At 40.6% G+C, this 21,002-nt stretch overlaps 1 pseudogene; it reads right to left on the reverse strand.

Annotated features, from left to right (window-relative positions):
- Nucleotides 1-6,518: 6,518 nt before the first annotated feature.
- On the reverse strand, nucleotides 6,519-7,802 carry LOC147416990 (uncharacterized; annotated as a pseudogene).
- Nucleotides 7,803-21,002: the final 13,200 nt, after the last annotated feature.

Raw genomic sequence — 21,002 nt, forward strand, 5'->3', positions numbered from 1 at the left:
TGAGCTCAAATTAAAGGTGGTGTTGCCATTTTAGCTGAGTTGTTAAGATACCGGAAGGGCCATTATGCCTTTGTGGTGGATGGTAAGTTTTTTGGCTTTTATCCAACATATTCTTCAGACTCCAGAGGCAGTTTTGTACGAGGGGTTAGTTTGCGAAGGCTGTCTGCATTCTGTGTTTCTGCTGTGGATGTGTACAATGTCTTAAGAGAGTACTTCGCTGATGGTATTGCAGATCGATTTATCGTTTTCCTTTGCAACGCTTCGTCTTTTGCACAGATGTAAGTTGCTATACCAGTTTTTCAGGTGAAGATTGGTATTTGTATTTTATGCAAGTGCTTATCAAATTTTTGCACGAACTTCTGTTTGAGCCCTTTCCATGGGTTAATGCAAAATTATGGCGCTGCCTTATGAGAGCATCTGATAGTCTTGATGAGTTTCTTAGAAATTTCCTGGTGATTGGGCTGATGTGCTACTTTGTCAAAGTACTATGATGGCTGCAAAGTAGACTTGAGGTTTTGTTTGTCAACAAGTATGACAGCAAAAGGTAGATGTGTGACCAGCTGATCACTAAATTGGTCATAACTCACATAGGATTTCAGATTTTTATAAAATTAAAATGTATCTTTTCAAAATCTCTGCAAGGTGGTAGAAGGGATTGAGACCTAACTTGGAGATTACATAGAAACCATAGGATTAACAAAGACCATCGAGAAATTTAGGAGCTTTTATTGGTAATCCATTTGATAGGATTAATAAAGATCATCAAGAAACTTAGGAACCTTGACTAGTATTCCATACTGTTACGAGACTGTGTACCCTCCTGTTGTAGTGGTTAGAGCTACAATTGGAATAGTTGGGTGTAATGGTTAATTATGTGCTGTTTATTTATTTTATTAATTGAGTTGTTGATGATTTTGTAGAGTGGAATGCGGGTAGTTGATGAAGAGACGACGGCAATTATTCTTGGCCACTTTATATTTGCACAGTATTTTAGAACATCATTTCAATAAGCCACTATGGCCCTGTAAATAGTTGTAGTGAGAACTCCTCTTATGGGTCATGCAAGAACTAATGAGCTTCACTCATTTGCAAAAGTAAAGTGGTTGTAAAAGAGGGGTCTCAATTTTTGGCACCTTAAACTCAAAGTAATATATTAAATACCAACTCCACAAGAGAGGTGCCGTGGAGTTTGGGGCTAGATTTAGGTTTTTCTCTTGTAGATTCTCTTCTCTACTCTCTTATGCTATGGTTATTTTGCTGTGTACTTTCTAATTTAATATCCATCCCTTACACATCTCTTACACTCTCTTCCAAGCATGTTTATGTCAATTTTGTGTTTACTGTGTGTGTGTATGTGTGTCATAGTTTAGGTGTGAGTGTGTGTGCTTGGAAATTGGAAGAAGAGGTGGACAGGTTGGTGGTGATGTTTGAGAGCTTGTGTTGAATAATTTAAGCGGTCGATCTCCCCTCTCTTCTCCCAACAATGGTATCAGAGCGAGGCGATGCTCTTGGAAACGCGCCGACCATGGGGATGAAGATTTAAATTGGAAATTGGAGCTTTTGAAATCCTCTTGGTGGAACAACAATTCACAACCACGAAGATCCTGTCGATCAATCATTACAACTAAGTTTAATTTTGTTTATATCTTTATGTAATTTATTCTTAAGATTAGTTTTAAGGATGTGTCTCATGCATCTAAATTGAGGACACCAATCAATAATTACTCCCTCGTGCCAATCTTGGTACCAAGGGAGAGAACTATCCAATAAGCCAGCAAGAGAGAAATCAACTTAGATCTAGGAATACAGCATCAAGATTGTGAAAATTGAGTCAAATTAATTATATGATTCACATATGTAAGCTTGATCAGGATTCGATCCATGGCTGAACCTATAATAATAAGAATTTGGAATCAACACAAGGGTAGATGTCAAAGAAGATTCTAAACACCATATTGGTATATAGGGAATATTTATAAAGAAGAAGGTGGATTAAATTGACGAACACAGCGATAGAGAGGCAAAATGGTAGAGAGAATTGTTTGTGCCGTTGTAGAAAAAAGAGAGGATTTTGGAGAGTTGCCGAGACGATTCCAAGCGACCTCGTATCCCAAACTCAATCATAATAGACATTAAAATTTCGGACTTCACAATTGTGGGAACAAGTCCCAAGCTTGTGCTATCAATCAATTTTTGAAAAGGTACCATATTGTTTAAGAGTTAGAACTTCGTAGCTAATGCACCATCGTTTTCTTCATCTGCAACCAAGCCCAAATTGCATGACCAACGAGGCAGTGCAGGCTTTGATTCGCCCCACACTGCAGCCCCTACCTTCTTCTAACTCTCGGCATCACCAAAACTCACTGGACTTGTTGTGAACAAGATCGCCTTAGCCTCAAAAGGCTTTTGTCTTCGATGCTATCACAAATTCATCTACTGTTGGTGGGTAGAATCCGAAGTTAATTACCAAATCATCTCAGCCCCTCCCAGCTTCTAAAGGCCGCCATTGCTAGCTGATCAAGCTCCCATTCAGGTATAAAGCTATACGGATGTGGCGAACCATTTGTAGATGCCATGTGGGCCCACCAGTGTCGCAATTCTTACACCAGTGACTCGTGAGTTAAGGTGAGCCATTGGGAAGGCAAATCTACCCGCTCCGTGAACACCATGAGCCGGTAACATTTTCTCCTTGCATTGTCGTCCTCAGACCCTGCGCACTGACTGCTCGCTGCCACTCCTTTTCCCCATGCATTCACATACCACTTAACTTTTAGTGCTTACTTAAGCATTGGCCTAGCCGCCCACTGCATGTTTACCATCTAACCTAGTGGCCATTCACTCAAGACTAACAACGGCCATTCACTCAAGACTAAAAACGGCCATTCGCTCAAGACTTTTAGTCTGCAGAGTCACCCCACCCCCCTCGAATACTTGGTTGACCACCCGTATTCGTGAAAAAATGTGTCTCAGCTTAATATCGTGCCATTTTTAATTTCGAACAAATGCCAATTGAGGGCATAGAGTAAAAGAGAAATTTTGCCCCAAAATCGAAAAATAAACCTAATTTTCTTTAAAAAATTCCTTTTCGAAAATTCAAGAAAATGAATTTTGTATGTTTGAAAAAAAAATGAATGATATTTCCCGAACACTGCTGACCAACCACTTGGTACTCAAGTGTCAAATCCTCAAGGGCATGCCCACCCTATTCCTCCCTTGACCACCTACCCCATTTAGAAATTCTCTCAGTTGATTACCCAACCAGAGTTGCACTTGACCAAACTTCAAAGTCATCCACTTAAAATTATTTCGACCACCCAACTTACACGTTATTTTGACCACCTAACCTTGGTTATTTTGTCAGTCATTATCCTTGTGGATGCCCATTGCATGCCTAGTCATTTAACATGCAATTTTTTTGCCATCTAACTCTATTTACTAGTCCCCATGATAATCTTGCACTATTTTATTAAAAATGACCTTGTGATCTTAAATTTTGACTTTTGAAAGTCGACTTTATGAGAAGCCGGCCCTATTCCCACCAAAGTCTTTGAAACTTACCATTGTCGAGCTCATTGAACAAATGGAATACTGGTAATACTGATGATGTTGAACAGCTCTCAAAGCGGACATAAACTATCAAAAGGGCTTACAAAGAAGCCTACTAGATTCGACACTCAAGTAAATTGATTTGAGTTTATTATATTTTCTTGAAACATGTGTTTAAACAAGTTTTATCAGATGAATCTTGCTCTATTAATTCTCCATGGAATTTTCTCTATTTGTAAGTTGCAGAGATGACATGAGGAGACAGTGGAAGAATCCACCAAGCACATATTTGTATTTAAAGCCATTTGGATTGGTTGACCACCAATAATCAAAATAGGTATCTTAAAAGTTTATACAGACCTTGCGTAATGTATCTATTTCTTTCTTTTTCATCAATACCAAGACAATCACACATGATGGTCGTGAGTCTAATCACATTCCATGTAGAGTCTATGTCTGTAAATATAATTTGTAAGTTTCTCTCCTTTCTGTCTCTTTACAGAATAAAAATAAAAAAATATTGATGGTAATATTCATTTCTGTTATCATTTACAAAAAAAATTTCTGTGACATTTTTAGTTAAGCATTGATGATTCCATGTTACATGTTTTTCAATCTTCATGCTACTGATTAACGCATAAAAGCCACTTTTAGTTCTAATGCTGACAGATCACCCAGGTCATCACTCTTCAATCCAAATTATCTCAAGACATTGTGACAGATAAGTATCCAATTTATAACGCTTTGCATTTCTTATGAAAAGGCTAAATACCAAGTTGTTTACATGCTAGTAAAAATACCACCATTACTTTATGTACTACTAGTATGCTAACTCCATTTCTACATAGAAACGTATTTGTATCATGAAATACACCACTTTCTCAATGATAATATTTCAATACGTCATTGAGAAATTCAATTCAACAAAGTCGATATGGTATTGTATCTTGCACTTACTTCCATTGCAACCTTGGGCTTACTAACCTATGAAGTACTAAATCTTTGGTGAAGTTTTCTTTCCAGATGTTCCCATCTCTTTGTGCCCCTTTCTATGGTTTTGATGCAAGATATGTTGGACATTAGAACTATTAAAATTTTCTCCATTTTCCGCTACCTTAGCTCATGCTTGGATAGTCACTATGTTTTGGGTCATGGTGTAATTCCCCAACATATTTACACATAATACCTAACCTTGTAATGACTCTTAATTCTTAATTTCTCTTCTCTCAGGCACATTCACACTTAATTCCACATTAGTCTCTTCAGACCTTTTTGAGGACCCCTACCTACACACCACATTTATGAAAACCCACCTTCACTTGTAGTCCTAGAAGAGCAACTCATCCCTGACAAAATAGTTGATCACGAGACCACCACTACATGCAGTAGCATAGTTTATAACCGTTACCTTTCGATTTTCAAGGGCCACCCTAGAGAGGATGCCAAATGGATCCCTGAAAAGTTTTTTCGCAACTTTCCCGACCTTCTCCACACTTTCCATCACTCACGGTCCAGTTGATTTCTCTATTGAGCAACTGAGGACAGTTGCTATCCCTGGTAGGAGGGATGTTACGAGATTGGGCACCCTCTGTTTGTAGTGGTTAGCTACAATTGGGATAGCTGGGCGTAATGGTTAATTATGTGCTGGTTATTTATTTTACTAATTGAGTTGATGATGATTTTGTAGAGTGGTATGCGGGGAGTTGATGAAGAGACGACGGCAACTACTCTTGGCCACTTTATATTTGCACAGTATCTTAGAACATCATTTCAATAAGCCACTATGGCCCTGTAAATAGTTGTAGTGGGAACTCTCCTTATGGGTCATGCAAGAACTAATGAGTTTCACTCATTTGCAAAAGTAAAGTGGTTGTAAAAGAGGGGCCTCAATTTTTGGTACCTTAAACTCAAAGTAATATATTAAATACCAACTCCACAAAAGAGGTGCCGTGGAGTTTGGGGCTAGATTTAAGCTTTTCTCTTGCAGATTCTCTTCTCTACTCTTTTATGCTATGGTTATTTTGCTGTGTACTCTCTAATCTAGTCTCCATTCCTTACACATCTCTTACACTCTCTTACAAGCATGTCTATGTCAATTCTATGTTTACTGTGTGTGTGTGTGTCATAGTCTAGGTGTGAGTGTGTGTGCTTGAAAATTGAAAGAAAAGGTGGACAGGTTGATGGTGATGTTTGGGAGCTTGTGTTGAATAATTTAAGCGGTCGATCTCCCCCCTCTTCTCCCAACACATACAATTTTATGCTGTGGAAATGTTTTTTAAGATTAAAGCCATTCTCATATTAGGTAGTAGTTAATTTCATAAAAATCCAAGAAGACACTATCAGAATTATTTTTAGCATGGCTTTGCTAGTACAACATAGCTGAAATTCGACATTTCTTTCCCCTTCGTGGACAATTTGCATTCAGTGGCTATGTAGCTCTTCCTTGGATGCCACATAATTTGTTGGTTGTTTAGTTCAGCCACCTTCAAAATATGAAAAATGCCAGAGCTGCATTGGGTTAACAGAAAAAAGTTGTTTGATCATAACTACGGAAGTGTTTTTGTAGTATCAGCATTCACATGAACTCGGAAGATTTCAAGTCTGAGGTAGGTGGGTTAAACACTGAAGCCTAGAGTGGTGTATCCTTGTGAACCATGTCAATGAAACCATTTTAGACCTACCATGAAGAGTCATATGAACTTCTAAGATATATTCAAGTGGCCTATTCAATTAACCATTTGAGATATACCCCGAACCATGTGAACTTATCAAATGTTTGAAATTGGAATGTCATTGAGAGTGCATCCATTATTAGTACGTTACTGATGCAATATGCCAAAATCAGTATAGTTACAATAAACGTTGAAGGCGTATGAGACAAATTAACTGGTGCTAAATGTAGACTACGAAGCTATGTTACATGTGCCATGTAGATAAATTAGGGAAGTTAGTGAGATTTGGACAACTTCATCAGACACAATAAAATGTTGATACTCTCTGCCAAGCTAACTTCTACAAGACCAATGCAGCCATTGGGATTGGTTTCACACCTTTAGGAGTCACATTTAAATGGCAATAATTCACAGCACATAAATCTCCATGGATTAGAGATGAGGCCCAACTCAGGATTGACACACACATGAAGCAAGAGAGGCTTAACAGCCAACCAGAAGTACTCGCTTGGTTCTCTGTGGAAAAAAATGATGCTTTGTCTTGGGAGGCAAAGTCCAAAAGGAGATGAATGTATCCACAAGGTCTCACACACACACACTCTTTCTCTCTCTCTTTCTTCTGATCAATCAAAAGAATGACCCAGATACACACCGTCACACCCGAGGGAGAAATAAAGAGCCTGCTTAATCAGCAGCTCGCCTTGGCTCACTTTTGCGCCGGCTGCCCTCCCTCCGAAGCGGTGCCCGTTTAGCAAGCTTAGAACCAGTGTTCAATTGCTCATTGGGGGGAGTGCCGTTGCGGATAGCAGAGGGACTTTCAGCCTTCTGCTTCTTGCTTTCGGCATCTGTGCTCACGACTGTGCTCTGCAGTGATAATACTGCGGTGGTCTCTTCGACTTTCGGGACTACTTTGCGAGGTCTGCCACGCTTCCGAGGGGCAGGAACAGGGGGAGGGGTCGGAGTGGGGCCGCTGCCGCCAGCTGCTCCTCCTCTTGTGGTCTCCTTTCATCTTCCTCTGGTTTGGTGTCAGCTTCGGGATACCCTGCAGGCCTTCCCTTCTCCTCCTCCTCCTCTGTTCCTTCCTCTATACCTGGCCCCTTGTTCTTGGGTTTTCCCATAATCAAAGTCTGTTCACATAGGAGAAAAAGGGTAAGATATAGTTCCATTGAGCCTGTTGTAGATGTAAGCTTAACCAGTTGAACTCCTCATCCCTCTCTCTCCCTCTCTCTCCACATGCACACACATTCCTCGAGCAAAAGTAACAAGAAAACACAATACTGGAGAAAAAGCTTGCATTAATCACAGGAGAATACACACACAACCCATTGGTGAAAACGCTTCCATTGATCACATCAAAGGTACCGATCCTCAGCACCCCCCAAAAGAATCAATCTCTCTCTCTCTCCCCCCTCTGGAGAAGCCAATGCAATCGATAATATCCAATGCATTTCCTACGCAGGAAGTAACCAGGAGTCCCTATGGAATTCTATAGGACAGCCCAATATCGGAAACATCCCGTATACCACCGTAATAACACAAAATTCGCCTGTTGAGCTGCCTAGTTTCGGCTGCAAGTACTCATTTCACGCAAAACAGTATCGCTTACCTCCACTCTTCCCAAGCACACCGCAATCTCCACACCCACATCAAAAAGTAACTCTCTCAACTGAAGAGAGCTTGAGAGAGAGAGAAGAGAGAGTGAGCGCTCTTCTGTTAGTCCAACGAAGTATGGTGGACTCTTCCCAACGACGCAGAGCTGTCCTCGTCTGTGTGCTGCGCGTGTTGTGGTGAGGGTGCGCGCGTCTGTAAGCTTGCGCGAGTGAGAGAGAAAGAAGTGGTGTGTGTGAGTAGGGATAGAATTGCCTGAAGCTGATAAGAAAAATTATGTAAAGCGCACCTAGTTTGCAACGCCATCTAGACAAAATTGAAATTTCAAGAGCAATGTTGAACACCTAGCATTAAAAGAAAGAACGAAAGAAAAGCGAGAGGGGTAGGTTGAAAAAGGGGGGGGTGAGGGGGGTTTGCAGCCATATCATCCACACAAGGGGATGATTGAAGCGCTGTAAATCTGTGCAAGTTGACATACATCAAGTCATTCCACATGAGATGTATGTAAACCACTTGAGGTGGTGCCCACAGAGGCAAAATAACTTTACTGCAAGTATACATGGTTGCAGGTATTATGTCTCTTTCATTGATGACCATACAAGGAAAGTATGGGTCTACTTCATGCGTAACAAAAGTGAAGTGTTTGGTCACTTTCAAGACTTCAAAGTCATGATTGAGAAGGAGACAGATATGCAAATCAAGACATTGAGGTCAGATGGAGGGGGAGAGTACTTCTCCATTGATTTTTCAGATTTTCTGCGAATGCATGGTATACACAGGCAGTTTACATGCAGATATACTCCACAGCAGAATGGGGTCGCTGAAAGGAAAAACAGGCACATTGCAGAGGTTGCACGTGCATTGATGAATGAGAAGAACATGCCTCATCATTTTTGGGCTGAAGCTATAAATACAGCTGTGTACATTATGAACAGGACACCTACAGCTGCAGTGCATGATGTAACGCCTGAGGAAAAGTTTACAGGTACAAAGCCTGATTTGGCACACTTGAAAGTGTTTGGCTGCATAGCTTACGTGCATGTACCAGATGAGTTGCGTAGGAAATTGGATCCTAAAGCAGAGAAATGTATTCTTGTGGGATATTCCCTTGAACAAAAGGGGTACAGGTGCTACAATCCTACTACACGAGAATTACGAGTGAGCAGAGATGTAGTCTTTGATGAGATGAGCAGCTGGTACAGTAATGCACATGGAACTATTGGGGCTAATGTAAAAGATGATGTGGTTGTACAAAATGTGAGGCCACACTCATAGGTTTTGAGTGGACCACAAGAGTCATCTTCTCGTGGCTCTGTTGAGAAGCCATGGAATCGTAGAGTACGTACGCAGGTTACTCCACTAGCAGGTACAGGGAATGTATCACGAAAAGGAAAGGGAAAGGTAGATGAACCTCCCTTTATGGCTGATGCATCATCAAGGTTTTTCACATGTAGACATGGATTCAGATGGTTCTGAACAAAGTCTTGATGAGGAATTTGGAATTCCGGCTGTTAGGACACCTGGTGTAAGGAAAGTACAAGAAGATGCTAAAGGGCAAAGGAGTGACCCAGGACCGCACAGATCTAACAGAGTCAAAAATCCAGTTCAGAAATTGACTTATGATGGGTATCTAGCTCATCACCAAGCCTACATGGCTAAGGTGATACAGGATGTGGAGCCCACATGTTTTGAGGATGCAGTTGGAAATGTGCATTGGGATGAAGCAATGAATGAAGAGATGGCTGCATTGGAAGCAAACGACACATGGGAGTTGGTGCCATTGCCAAGTGGCAAGAAAGCTATTGGCTGTAAATGGGTGTATAAAACCAAGCATAAGGCTGATGGTAACATTGAGCGTCACAAGGCAAGGCTGGTTGCAAAGGGTTATGCACAGACGTATGGCATAGACTATGAGGAGACTTTTGCTCCAGTGGCAAAGATGACGACTGTGAGAGCTGTCATAGCAGTGGTTGCATCTAGAGGATGGATTATGCATCAAATGGATGTAAAGAATGCCTTCTTGAATGGTGAGTTGCAAGAGGAAGTGTATATGGATCAACCACCTGGTTATGTCGATCTAGGTTACCCAGATTATGTATGCAGACTTCTCAAAGCTTTGTATGGTTTGAAGCAGGGCTCTAGAGTATGGTATGACAGGATTGCCAAGTATCTTGTCAGTATTGGGTTTAGGAGAGCTCATGCTGATCATTCACTCTATGTACGTGAGAGTGATGTGGGGATTGTGGTCATTACCATATATGTAGATGACCTTATTATTGTGGGTGACAATGCTATGGAGATTGACCATGTGAAGGGTCTTCTCAAGCAGGAGTTTGAAATGAAATATTTGGGCGAGTTGCGCTACTTTCTTGGCATTGAGGTGATCAGGACTCCAGAGGGTTTATGGCTGTCACAGAGACAATATGCTTTGGACATGTTTTCAAAGTATGGTATGGCTGATTGTAAGCCAATTTCTATTCCCTTGGATGTGAATGCAAAGCTGAGTGCAGAGAAGGGTGATGTTGTTGAGGATGTCAAGATGTAAAGGAAGATTGTGGGTAGTCTAATCTACTTGACTATCACGAGGCTAGACTTGAGCTACACAGTAGGCTTGGAGAGTCAGTTCATGCAGCTTCCGAGGAAGCCACATTTGGATGGAGTACGACGCACACTTCGATATGTGCAAGGGACTCTTCACTACGCATTGTTCTATGCAACAGATGTGCCATTAGCATTGTATGGGTATACAGATGCAGATTGGGCAGGTAGCATTGTTGATAGGAGATCTACGAGTGGCTTCATGTTTTCTTTTGGGAGTGCTGCTGTTACTTGGAGCAACAAAAAGCAGCCTACGGTTGCTTTATCGAGCATAGAGGCCGAGTACAGAGGTGCAGCAGTTGCGGCGTGCGAGGTAGCTTGGCTACGCACATTACTTGAGGACTTGGGAGTGCAGGTGGACCAGCAGATTCTCATCCATTGTGACAACCTTAGCAGCATGCAGTTGGCTAGGAACCCAGTGTTCCATGCCAGGACCAAGCACATAGAGGTCCATTACCACTACGTTCGAGAGCGAGTGTTGGCGGGCGACATCGACTTGGTCTACGTCAGCACAAAGGAGCAGATAGCGGATATCTTTACCAAGGCCCTCGGAGCTGAGAAGCTTCGACGTTTCCTGACTATGCTTGGACTCTGCGACATGCAGAGCTCGAGGGGGAGTTTGAGATGTCGAGCTCTACATCTTGAGCTGGCATCCACTACGGGTCTTGGCCGCTTACGACATTTACTCACTGGCGCGTTAGGTGACCGACACGGAGGATCTCTGCCAGTGATTCTACAGCTGGACTACACTTATAATGCCAGCCTAGTATGCTTCTAGCGAGTTCACACTTAGTGACCGCATGTACATATGTGCTACTTTTCAGTTTTAGCACTTAGTCATTTTGTACTCTCTTTTCTGTGAAAAGAAGAAGAAGCTTTCCATCTCTGTGTGCTTTGTGTTGTCTTCTTGTGTAGCTCTCTTGCATCCTCTTCTTTACAATTTTAACCAAGATAGTTTAGAAAGTATCACATCAATGGGATGCAAAACTCTAGACCGTGCTATGGGCTATCGAACATGCCTACAAAGTAACTACTAGAATGACACAATTCAAAATGGTTTATAGGATAGAGGCAGTAGTCCTGATGGAGTTTGCATGTCCTAGTCCTAGATTGGTAGTGGAACATGGAATGGATTTCAAGTAGAATCTGAAACAGAGGTTGGATGAGTTACTGCAGGTTGATGAGATCAAAGAAAGGGCTATGTTGGAACAGGAAGTATTTCAGCAAAGGAGGAAACATTCGCATGATAGTAGTTGGGACCAAAGAAACCTAACTTGAAAATATCATGGCCTGGACCTTATGAGGTTGATTGGATATTTTTTAATGGAACAATAAGATTAAAGGACTTATATGGATTATTGCTACCTAGAGCCTACAATGGGGCTAAAATCAAACTATATTATGCCAGGTCAAAGGAAATCCCAATAGCATTAGAGTCTAAAATCCATTCTGAATCAAAAAGTGAGCCATTGAATTGTTCCACATCAGAGCAATTCAGGAGAGGTGCCAAGAGCAAACCAAACTAATTGAGAATTTTAGAATCAGATAAAACCAAAGCCAATATAGTCTTACAACCTTAACAATCACATGTGATCAACAATCAAGACCAAAATCTTCTAGGTAATGAGTAGCTGGTTGGACCAACACATGGTTACCACATGACTGACGGTGGCCCTAAAACCAAGAGAGTAAGAGCGTGGGGCACTCATGGCATGTATAAAGATAACTATGCAAAGGGTGTGTGATCTTGCACTTCTTTGTCAAGCTATCACGTGACTCACTTCTCCACTTGTTGCTGAGCCTTTGACACCTTCATTGCCTACATAGCCTACATCAAGTTCCACACCTTTGCCTTCACCCTCTACTGCTAAACATTTTCTCTCCAAACCCGACACTCCAAAGCTTTTCTGCTTTTATATATCCACCACCACTGGCACATCATCATCTTCACAGGAATACTTAGAAGGTACAACTATGGGGAAGACAAAGAAACTGACAAAGAAGATGTGGGAAATTTTAGATGAAGCCAGATAGCTCATTAATGAACAAATAAAGCAGACACATTAGGTTTTCTCAGTCCCCCATACCAATATTGGGAAAGATGTTTTCCATTAGAGTGAACATGTATTATTGAAGCTGTGGGATCTAAAGGTGGTGTTAGAGGACATTAGAATTGAATTTGATGTAGAAGTTGATGCTTATACAACAAGTGGTTGAAACCTTTGATCCAGAGATTGGATTTGCAAAAATCAATGGTCAAGAAGTACATGCTAATAAAGTAGCTATGGGACATGTTCTCAGAATCCCTTACAATGTCAAGGCTAAGCCATTTTCAGCTAAGGAAGTCAACAAACATCTAAAAGAGGATGTTGAAGCTACCAAGAAATGAAAATGAGGATCTTAGGGAGTCCCACTTGCAGCTTTGGATTTTAGGCTAGTATATAAGTTTATTGTTGAGGCCATCAATTTGAAAAACAACCTAGTCTAAAGAATTTGAAGGCAAAAGTCGATTTAGCCACCTTTCTGCATAACATTCCTCTTCAGCACCCTAATGGCAACAAGGTGTGGGATAAAGCAGCAGGGAATGGGGTTCACACTAGTGAGATTACTATAAGCAACATGACTTTGCTAGCTAGCAAACTAAAAAAACACTACAAATGAGGGTGTTGACTTGGCTATTGTCACAACCAGCACAAAGAGAGCAGCAACACAAGCAAAAGTGGGGATAGCAGGATCCATCACCAATGGTAGCACTAGTCACCTGAAAAGAAACAAAAGGCAGCTACTCTACTCACTCAACTAAAATTGAAACCTAAGCTGCATTATAAGTCAAACATTAAATGTTAAACGTTAAACACTAAACGTTAAATATATTATACTTGTTTAATGGCCGTGTAATATGTTTGGCACAATAAAATGATAGTATCATACGGGGACACGTCATTAAAATTGGCCCTCTGTATTATTTCTCTGCACTTCAATAAAAAAATTGTTTGATCAAAATTTTCTTTGATGGAAGAAAATTTTGATTGACAAATTGTTATTATATATCATGTTGCAAGTGCTTTCCTAGCACTAGTTGATACAATCAAATATCAAATTTTTCTGAAAAACTAATTCTCTTTCTCTTATATTATAAAATTTGAAAAACTAAAACAATTAAAAAAAGTAAACATTTAAGCTATTTTTAAAATTTAGTTGTCAATGATATAATGATATAATTAAATTTTTTTAATTTTAATTTATACTAGAAATTGTTTCCTATTTCTAATTTTTAAATTAAATATTCTTGAATAATTTTAAAAAGTAGAAGTGTGCTCTTTTTGTCAGAATTTAATGATATAATTAAATTTTGTTGATTTTAATTTATAGTAGAAATTGTTTTCTATTTCTAAATTTTAAATTAGCTATTTTTGAATAATTTAAAAATTAGAAGTGTGCTCGTTTTGTCATAATATAATATCTAGCTAACCCAAATGATTTTCTCATATTAACCTGATCATTTAATGTGGGAGAATGAACGGGAACAAGAGTTAGAATATAAAACATGTGGTGATGGATCTATCTCAGCACGAGACTAGAGTCAATGGGTCCAAATGAGAGATGGTATGTCAAAGAGCAATGCTAGATAATGGAGCTTGAAAGACCATAGGGTTAGCTTCATTAAAGACCTCCAAAGGTTAGTGTTAAAAGTGCTTAGACCTAGGACCTTAGGCAAGCTAGGGCTGACCTTGAGGTGGGAACCTGGCCCAAGCTTGAGGTGCTTGTCATGCTTGCTAACTAAGGTGCTTGAGGTGCTTTTCATGCTTGCTGACTAAGGTGCTTGAGGTGCTTGTTATTCTTGATGATGATTAAGGTTTTTGAGGTGTTTGTCATGTTTTATGAATAAGGTGCTTGAGGGGCTTCATCACTAAGGTGCTCAAGGGGTGAAGTGTCCCAAAGTCAACATGATCCCTACAAGAAGGGGGCGAGCCCTAAAGCTAGGGGCATGAGAGAGAACAGACAAATACACTCACTCAAGGCAAGACCAAGACCTACGAGGCAACAAGGACACATGTAAAGCACATACACATGCTAAAGCCTATTGGTTGACATCTAAGGAGTCCAATGAGAATTTAATTTATTTAATTAATTGTTTAATCATTTTTCAAGCCCTCTCTCTCAAAGGGGAAAGGAGGAAACTTGTCCAAATTCTCCCATGGTTGCTTGATATGTCTAATGCATGTGATTGGCTAGTCTAGAGAAGGTCCAATCAACTTCAAGCTTGAACTAGGAGGGGGATAGCTTGACCATATACTCTCTCTCTCACACTCACACACACCCTCGTTCTTGTGGTATGATGAGTAATAACTACATCTATTTTATATTTCACAAAAGCGTTGTTAAAAGATACGAAATCTATGTCAGAAGGCTCTCAAAACAAGGCCATTGATGACAAATCACCTACTTTTTTCAAACATATACCATTTTCACTCTCTCTCTATTTTGTGAGAGGTTTAAGTCTTTTCGTCTCTATATTTTCTTTCTTCTTCTCTAATCTCTGAGTTTCCATGGCGTCTTTTGCACGTCGCCCTTCACATAACTTCTTGTGACTTTCATAATGTTAGAGAGGATGTTCTTTGGAAGCCCATATCTTTTCGTGTGAATGACTGGGTAACAATGCTTCCTTCATGCAAAGGTGTACACAGAGTGAAGAGAACTAAACGTGATAAAGTAAAAAGCCATTGGAAAGGTCATGTTCTTGCTTTCAAAGTGACCGACAATGGCTGGCTAGCTAAGGTTCAACATGTGTACATGGCCAAAGATATGGTGTTAGACTAGGAAGAACATCCCACAATGCATTCTTACTATAAGTAAAAAAAAACTTCTATTTGATACAATGAATTTTTCATTCTCCCATTGTTTTTTCTCATTTTTTGATTTCATTCCAGATATATTTCCTTCAACAGCTGTGGAATGGCACCCTGTGGAGAGTCTAAGTGGGACATTCAAAGCAATGCATAAAGGGATTGCAGATGCTATGTATGCTGACAAGCCACCTTCCTTTTACAAAACAATGGATTTGTTTGTCTATTTTGCAGAATACAAGGTTCCATCACGAGAAGAAGCATATGGAGAACTACATCAGTTACTCGTTCCCACCATAAGTTCACTTGACTGGGAAGCTCCTGATGCATGTACTATATCAAGCTTCAAATCCAAGATCAAAGAAGACATCCTTAAAGCTATGTCTCCAGGCAGGATATCAAGAAGGATTAAATTTCAATAGTTCTTGCCTATACATGTCTTTATGGCATGTTTCAAAACAATGGACTTGTAGAGGACAAAGACAATGTGGCTTAATAGAAGACTTTCTATGACTGAACTGGATAATGTACTTGGAGACGGATGGAGTACCAAAGAAACTTTCCATATTGGCGATAATATTAGTTGTAGAGTAAGCCCAAATTCTATGTCTATCTCATATCAACTATGTCGTCAATCATTAGTTCTGGGCTACGACTATAGGAGATGGAGAAGAAAATTAGGTAGTTGGGTTCCTCTTGACTTTGAGGAAAAGTGTCCAGAGTTTGAACTAAAGGTCACAGTCCATCCACACACCGAGTATAGAAGCCTTATAGTAACAACAAATTGGAGACTACATGATGTTATAAAATCTCTTGAGTTTCTTGATGAAACATCTTCTGAGTATAGATTCAAAGTGGATGAAATTGTGGTGAGCACAAGGATGGAGAATTCAACCTCTTGCATCACATGCCTTCCCCCAAAAAGATTTGTATTTGAGCCACTTGCAAGGACTTGAAAAAACAAGTTCAATATTGTAATCATTGCATTTTGCAAATATATTTTTCTTTTGTCTACCTTATTGTGATCATTATTTATATTGTTTTAAACTTACGTGACACCATGATACACATTTAAGAATCGAAAGTTGGTATTAAGTATTTGAAGTACAAAATTATTAATCACCAAAAAGTATATGTTCATATGGACAAAATGAACAAAAGTGTACATAGCTTTTGTGGAGTAATCAATTATGAAACTCCACTTTTCTTTTTGCCTAAGAGGATTCTGCATCCTTAGAGACCCTTTTTCTTTTGTGTTCAAAAGGGGGTGAAAGTTCAGGAGTGGGTGGCGGTGACTTGGGCTCCTCAGGCCTTGGCACGGGGGACTTGGCAGGGCTTGGTGCTTTGGGCTCCTGAGGAGTGGTTGGCTTGGGTGACTTGGAAACCTTCTTTGGCAACATGAATGGCAGTTTGAAAGGTGAGCTAGGTGCCTCCCCCTTACTGTTCTTAGCTGTACGACTCTTTTTAACCTTGAATTTCAATGGTGAGTGGAATGGATGGCCCTTTGTATCTGCTCTTTTTTTTGCAGGGCTCTTCTTCTTGGTGGGACTCTTCCCCTTGGCAGGACTCTTCTTCTTGTGATCCCTTTTCTTTGTATGGATCTTCTTTGCAAGACTCTTCTTCTTGTGATCCATTTTCTTTGCATCCAAACCCTTGGTGGATCCACCTTTCTTTGGTGGAAAAGGAGATTCTAGATCATTTGGGTTTATTGATCTTTCCAAAACCATAGAAACAGCCTTCTCTCTCACCCACGTGACCCAAGACTCTGGATAGTCATGCAATTGAAACAAATAGAAAAAGGAATTTAAGGACATGAGTACATACATACATAGTTAAGAAATCAAAATAAATCAATGGCACCTGAGATACACACTTACAGTGAGTGTAGTCATCCTGCACCTTGACTCAAGATATCTCCATGCATTGGCAAGCACCCTCCATACACAAGATATTGAGTCTGTTTGTAAAGGCACGTTTTGATTGTAGTACTTGAAACCTTCTATATTGTAATCCTTATTTGTGGTACTCAAGTGACCAACAATAAGTTTGGCAGCACTACAAGAATACGTCAATCAAAAAGCTACTTATAGAAAACAATGGGCCATCAAGCATAGATCATACTTCATACTTACAGTTTACTTTTCCCATGGTTACTTGACAATGAATTCATAAATATAATATCTTTCTCCAAAAGATTGAAGATAATAAGACTCCAATGTCCTCTACAAAAAATAACAATTAGCTAGGAATACCACAAAATGTTATAAATAACATGTTAGGAGTTAAGATTTACCCTTCAACATAGGGGTATATTATGTAATTGCAGGTCATCATGTTAAACTCTCCAAAAAAACATGAAAGGCTTCCTTGCTTGTTAAAAAGTCACTGTGTCACTAGAGGATCAAGTATGGAAATTTTCATAGATATAGCCTCTGGAAGATCCTTCATAAGACACCTGAAAAAGAAAACACATCCCCCAATGAGGTCCTTGTTCTTGTACATGCACTAATAATTAGCAAAGGGGCAATACATACTTGAGATAGATAAAGAGCAGAGTATCACCAAGCTCAATGTTGGGGTTTACAAGCATACTTGTTTCTTGAGGGAATATTTCCAAGTACACCTCATCATCTCCAAACAAGGAGACATCCACCACCATTTGGCCTGTAACTTTTTCATAAAGGAGAGAGATGGATGCACTTAGAATTTATGCTTTCTCTGTAAGGATAGCATCGTCTGACATCATGTGTTGCTCCCTCTCATGTCTTGCTCCCTCTCAACCTCCTTTCTTGCTTTGATATCCTGGGCCTTTCTTGTCTCATACTCATGTGTAACATTTTCAATGACAACTCCTGAATCTTTCGGCTGCCTGGAAGGGGGGATATTTAAAATTTGGAAGGCTTTAAGATCCTCACTAGGAATAAGTTCAAGATCCTTATCAAACTTGTACCTCAGCCTTGACACAAGCACAAAATCTTTGCTCATAAGTGTGACCCTGTGAGCAAATGCAGCTGCAATGTAGCTAACATTCATAAAGTCTATGAGAGAATCCTCGGCAGCTTCTTGAAGGCAAATCAAGGCTTGAGATTGCCACCTTACTGAAACAAAGGTTTTGATATTCATCATGCTCACAAGTCTATCTAATATCTCTTTGACAACTCTCATGAAAGGTAGCTTTGGAATCAGAAGACAAGTAGACTTTTGTGCTTTTCTTATTTCCCTTAAAGATTTGACTTGATAATTCAACCTTTTTCTAGCAGTAGGCCTCTCACGAGGTTGTGGAGGTGTTTTCTCTAAATCATCTTTCTCTGGATCTTTTGGGGCTTGGTAGACTTTTCTTGCAATCTGTTTTGTCCTCGCCATTTGAGTCACAAAGTACTTCAAAACACCACACGACGCGATATGGAGGCAACCCACAGTCTAGACCATCCCGCTATCACGTTGTCAGGAGTTTTTTGGAGCAAGTGATTGCGCATATGTACATAACCATGCATCGTGCATCGAATAAAGGATTTTCCATTTTCCAGAGCCAGGTGGTTACGTGGGACCCACATGTGTACAGGTAGGACAACATGTACATAGTGCATCGATTTTCACAATCACGAGTATCAGTGTGTTTTCTCTATAATAATGCGAAGTTGGTAGCGCGTAAAACTTCTTGAGGAAGCTATCCGCGGATCGACGACATGAGGTAAGCAGGTGCGTCAGATGGCATCTAGTGGCGTCAGGAGGTCGAATGGGGTAAATACTTGCACGTGGATAAGTATGGACGCAACCTGGGGATTGCGCAAGGGAGTTTTTTGGAGCAAGGGATTGCGCATATGTACATACCCATGCATGGTGCATCGAATAAAGGATTTCCCATTTTTGAGAGCTAGGTGGTTACGTGGGACCCACATGTGTACAGGTAGGACAACATGTACATAGTGCATCGATTTTCACTATCACGAGTATCAGTGTGTTTTCTCTATAATAATGAGGAGTTGGTAGCGCGTAAAATTTCTCGAGGAAGCTATCCGCGGATCGACGACATGAGGTAAGCAGGTGCGTCAGATGGCATCTAGTGGCGTCAAGAGGTCGAATGGGGTTAATACTTGCACGTGGATAAGTACGGACACAACGTGGGTGTTTTCTTGTGATAATTATGTAGAAAGTTCACCATGAGGACCATCTTTTGGGGCCACTTCACGTGGTTGCGAGATGCATTATTGAAAAAAGCTAAGTGCCAGGTGTGCGGATGGATGCAGCAGGGTGACAACTATGCACTACGAGGCCACTTTTTGGCTTGTTCGGGGTCCGTTTGAGGTCAACTAAAAGGCCAAGTGTGCCCAAGTAATAAAGCTAAGTGTGGGAACTGAAAAAACAGAGAGAAGACCAGAAAAAACGTGGAGAGAAGAGGAGGAACAACCGCAACTGTGTTTTTGCTGTTTTTGGAGCCTGTTTTGGCCGTAAACTGCTCATCCGAGGTCGGATTTGAGCACTTTGACATTGTAGACTGGGGTTTTGGGCCGTTCCGGACGCGATGGCGCTGTCCATTTTTCCAAATTACTCACTGTTTTTTTGCTGTTTTGGCTGTGTAAGTTTCTCCTATGAGCGAAGCTTCTGCTCCAATTTGTGATTGTATCTAGCATATTTTACCCATATTGTGTGAGTTGTTTTCCCCATTGGTGTTGGACCAAGCTCAGTCGTATCTAAACATCATAAATTCTCCTCTTTTGCACTGAGTTCTTTGGGTGTCTCTCTCTCTCTCTCTCTCTCTCTCTCTCTCTCTCTCTCTCTCTCTCTCTGTGTGTGTGTGTGTGTGTGTGGAGTGGGTAAATCGGTAGTCTCTCTCCTCTCACTCCATAGGTGTGTTCCCTGTCTCAGCCAGGTGGGTTGTGTAAGCCGAGTGGTGCCCCATAGTGTGTGTGTATCATCCCAAGAGTGTGTGTCCGGTCATTATAGAGGCGTTCTGTGTGTTTCCATCCCGCTCACATTCTTTTGGTGCCCCCACTGAGGATCTTCTTTGAGTACCATCTGCTTCGAGCTTCGAGCTTCGAGATTTAAGATTACAGGTTGCAGATTACAGATTGCAGGCTACATGTTACAGGGACATGTACAGGTATAGGTGATTCACATAAGTACAGGTAGGTGGAATAGAGCGATACAGTGATAGTGGAAGTCACTTGCAGTTTCCGTGGGTATGCATCATTTGGCGCATGTTCTGAGCGCATTGTCTGTTGGTATTGTACGTTACTTGTGGAAACTGCCATTGTACACCTTTGTGGAGCCATACTTGGTTTTATTTGGCAGTCCCAGCCATTTCTGAGACTTGGTCTAGAAGATAGTCATTTTCGAGACTTCACTATACGAGATTTGCATAGGCCTTTGTGAGAGGGTCGATAGCGTGAGGTTTTATTGAGCTGGGGGATTCTCAAATGTGAGATCCTTTCGGTGATACAAGTGGCTAGAGCACCCTTTTCGTGACCTCGCCATAGGCTATGTACTAGTGATTCCTACTTGATGCTTGGGTTCTATTGTTGGCAGTTTATGCATACATATACAGTCTATATTTTGGGTTCTTACTGCGCTACTTCTGGGGAAACTTTGCAAGAATTTTTCGAAGTTGTGATGGCTAGTTTTTTGGTCTTTTGAGCCATTTATGTTGTTATGCTGCTGAAATTCTGGCAAAATCAGAGGATAAGATAGGTGTGCCTTTTTGGGAGCTGCATGGTTGATTTTAATGGATGAT

This window comes from Adiantum capillus-veneris, unplaced genomic scaffold, assembly GCF_014529385.1.
Source record: "Adiantum capillus-veneris isolate H3 unplaced genomic scaffold, ASM1452938v2 Hic_scaffold_33, whole genome shotgun sequence".
NCBI classification, from domain to species: Eukaryota; Viridiplantae; Streptophyta; class Polypodiopsida; order Polypodiales; family Pteridaceae; genus Adiantum; species Adiantum capillus-veneris.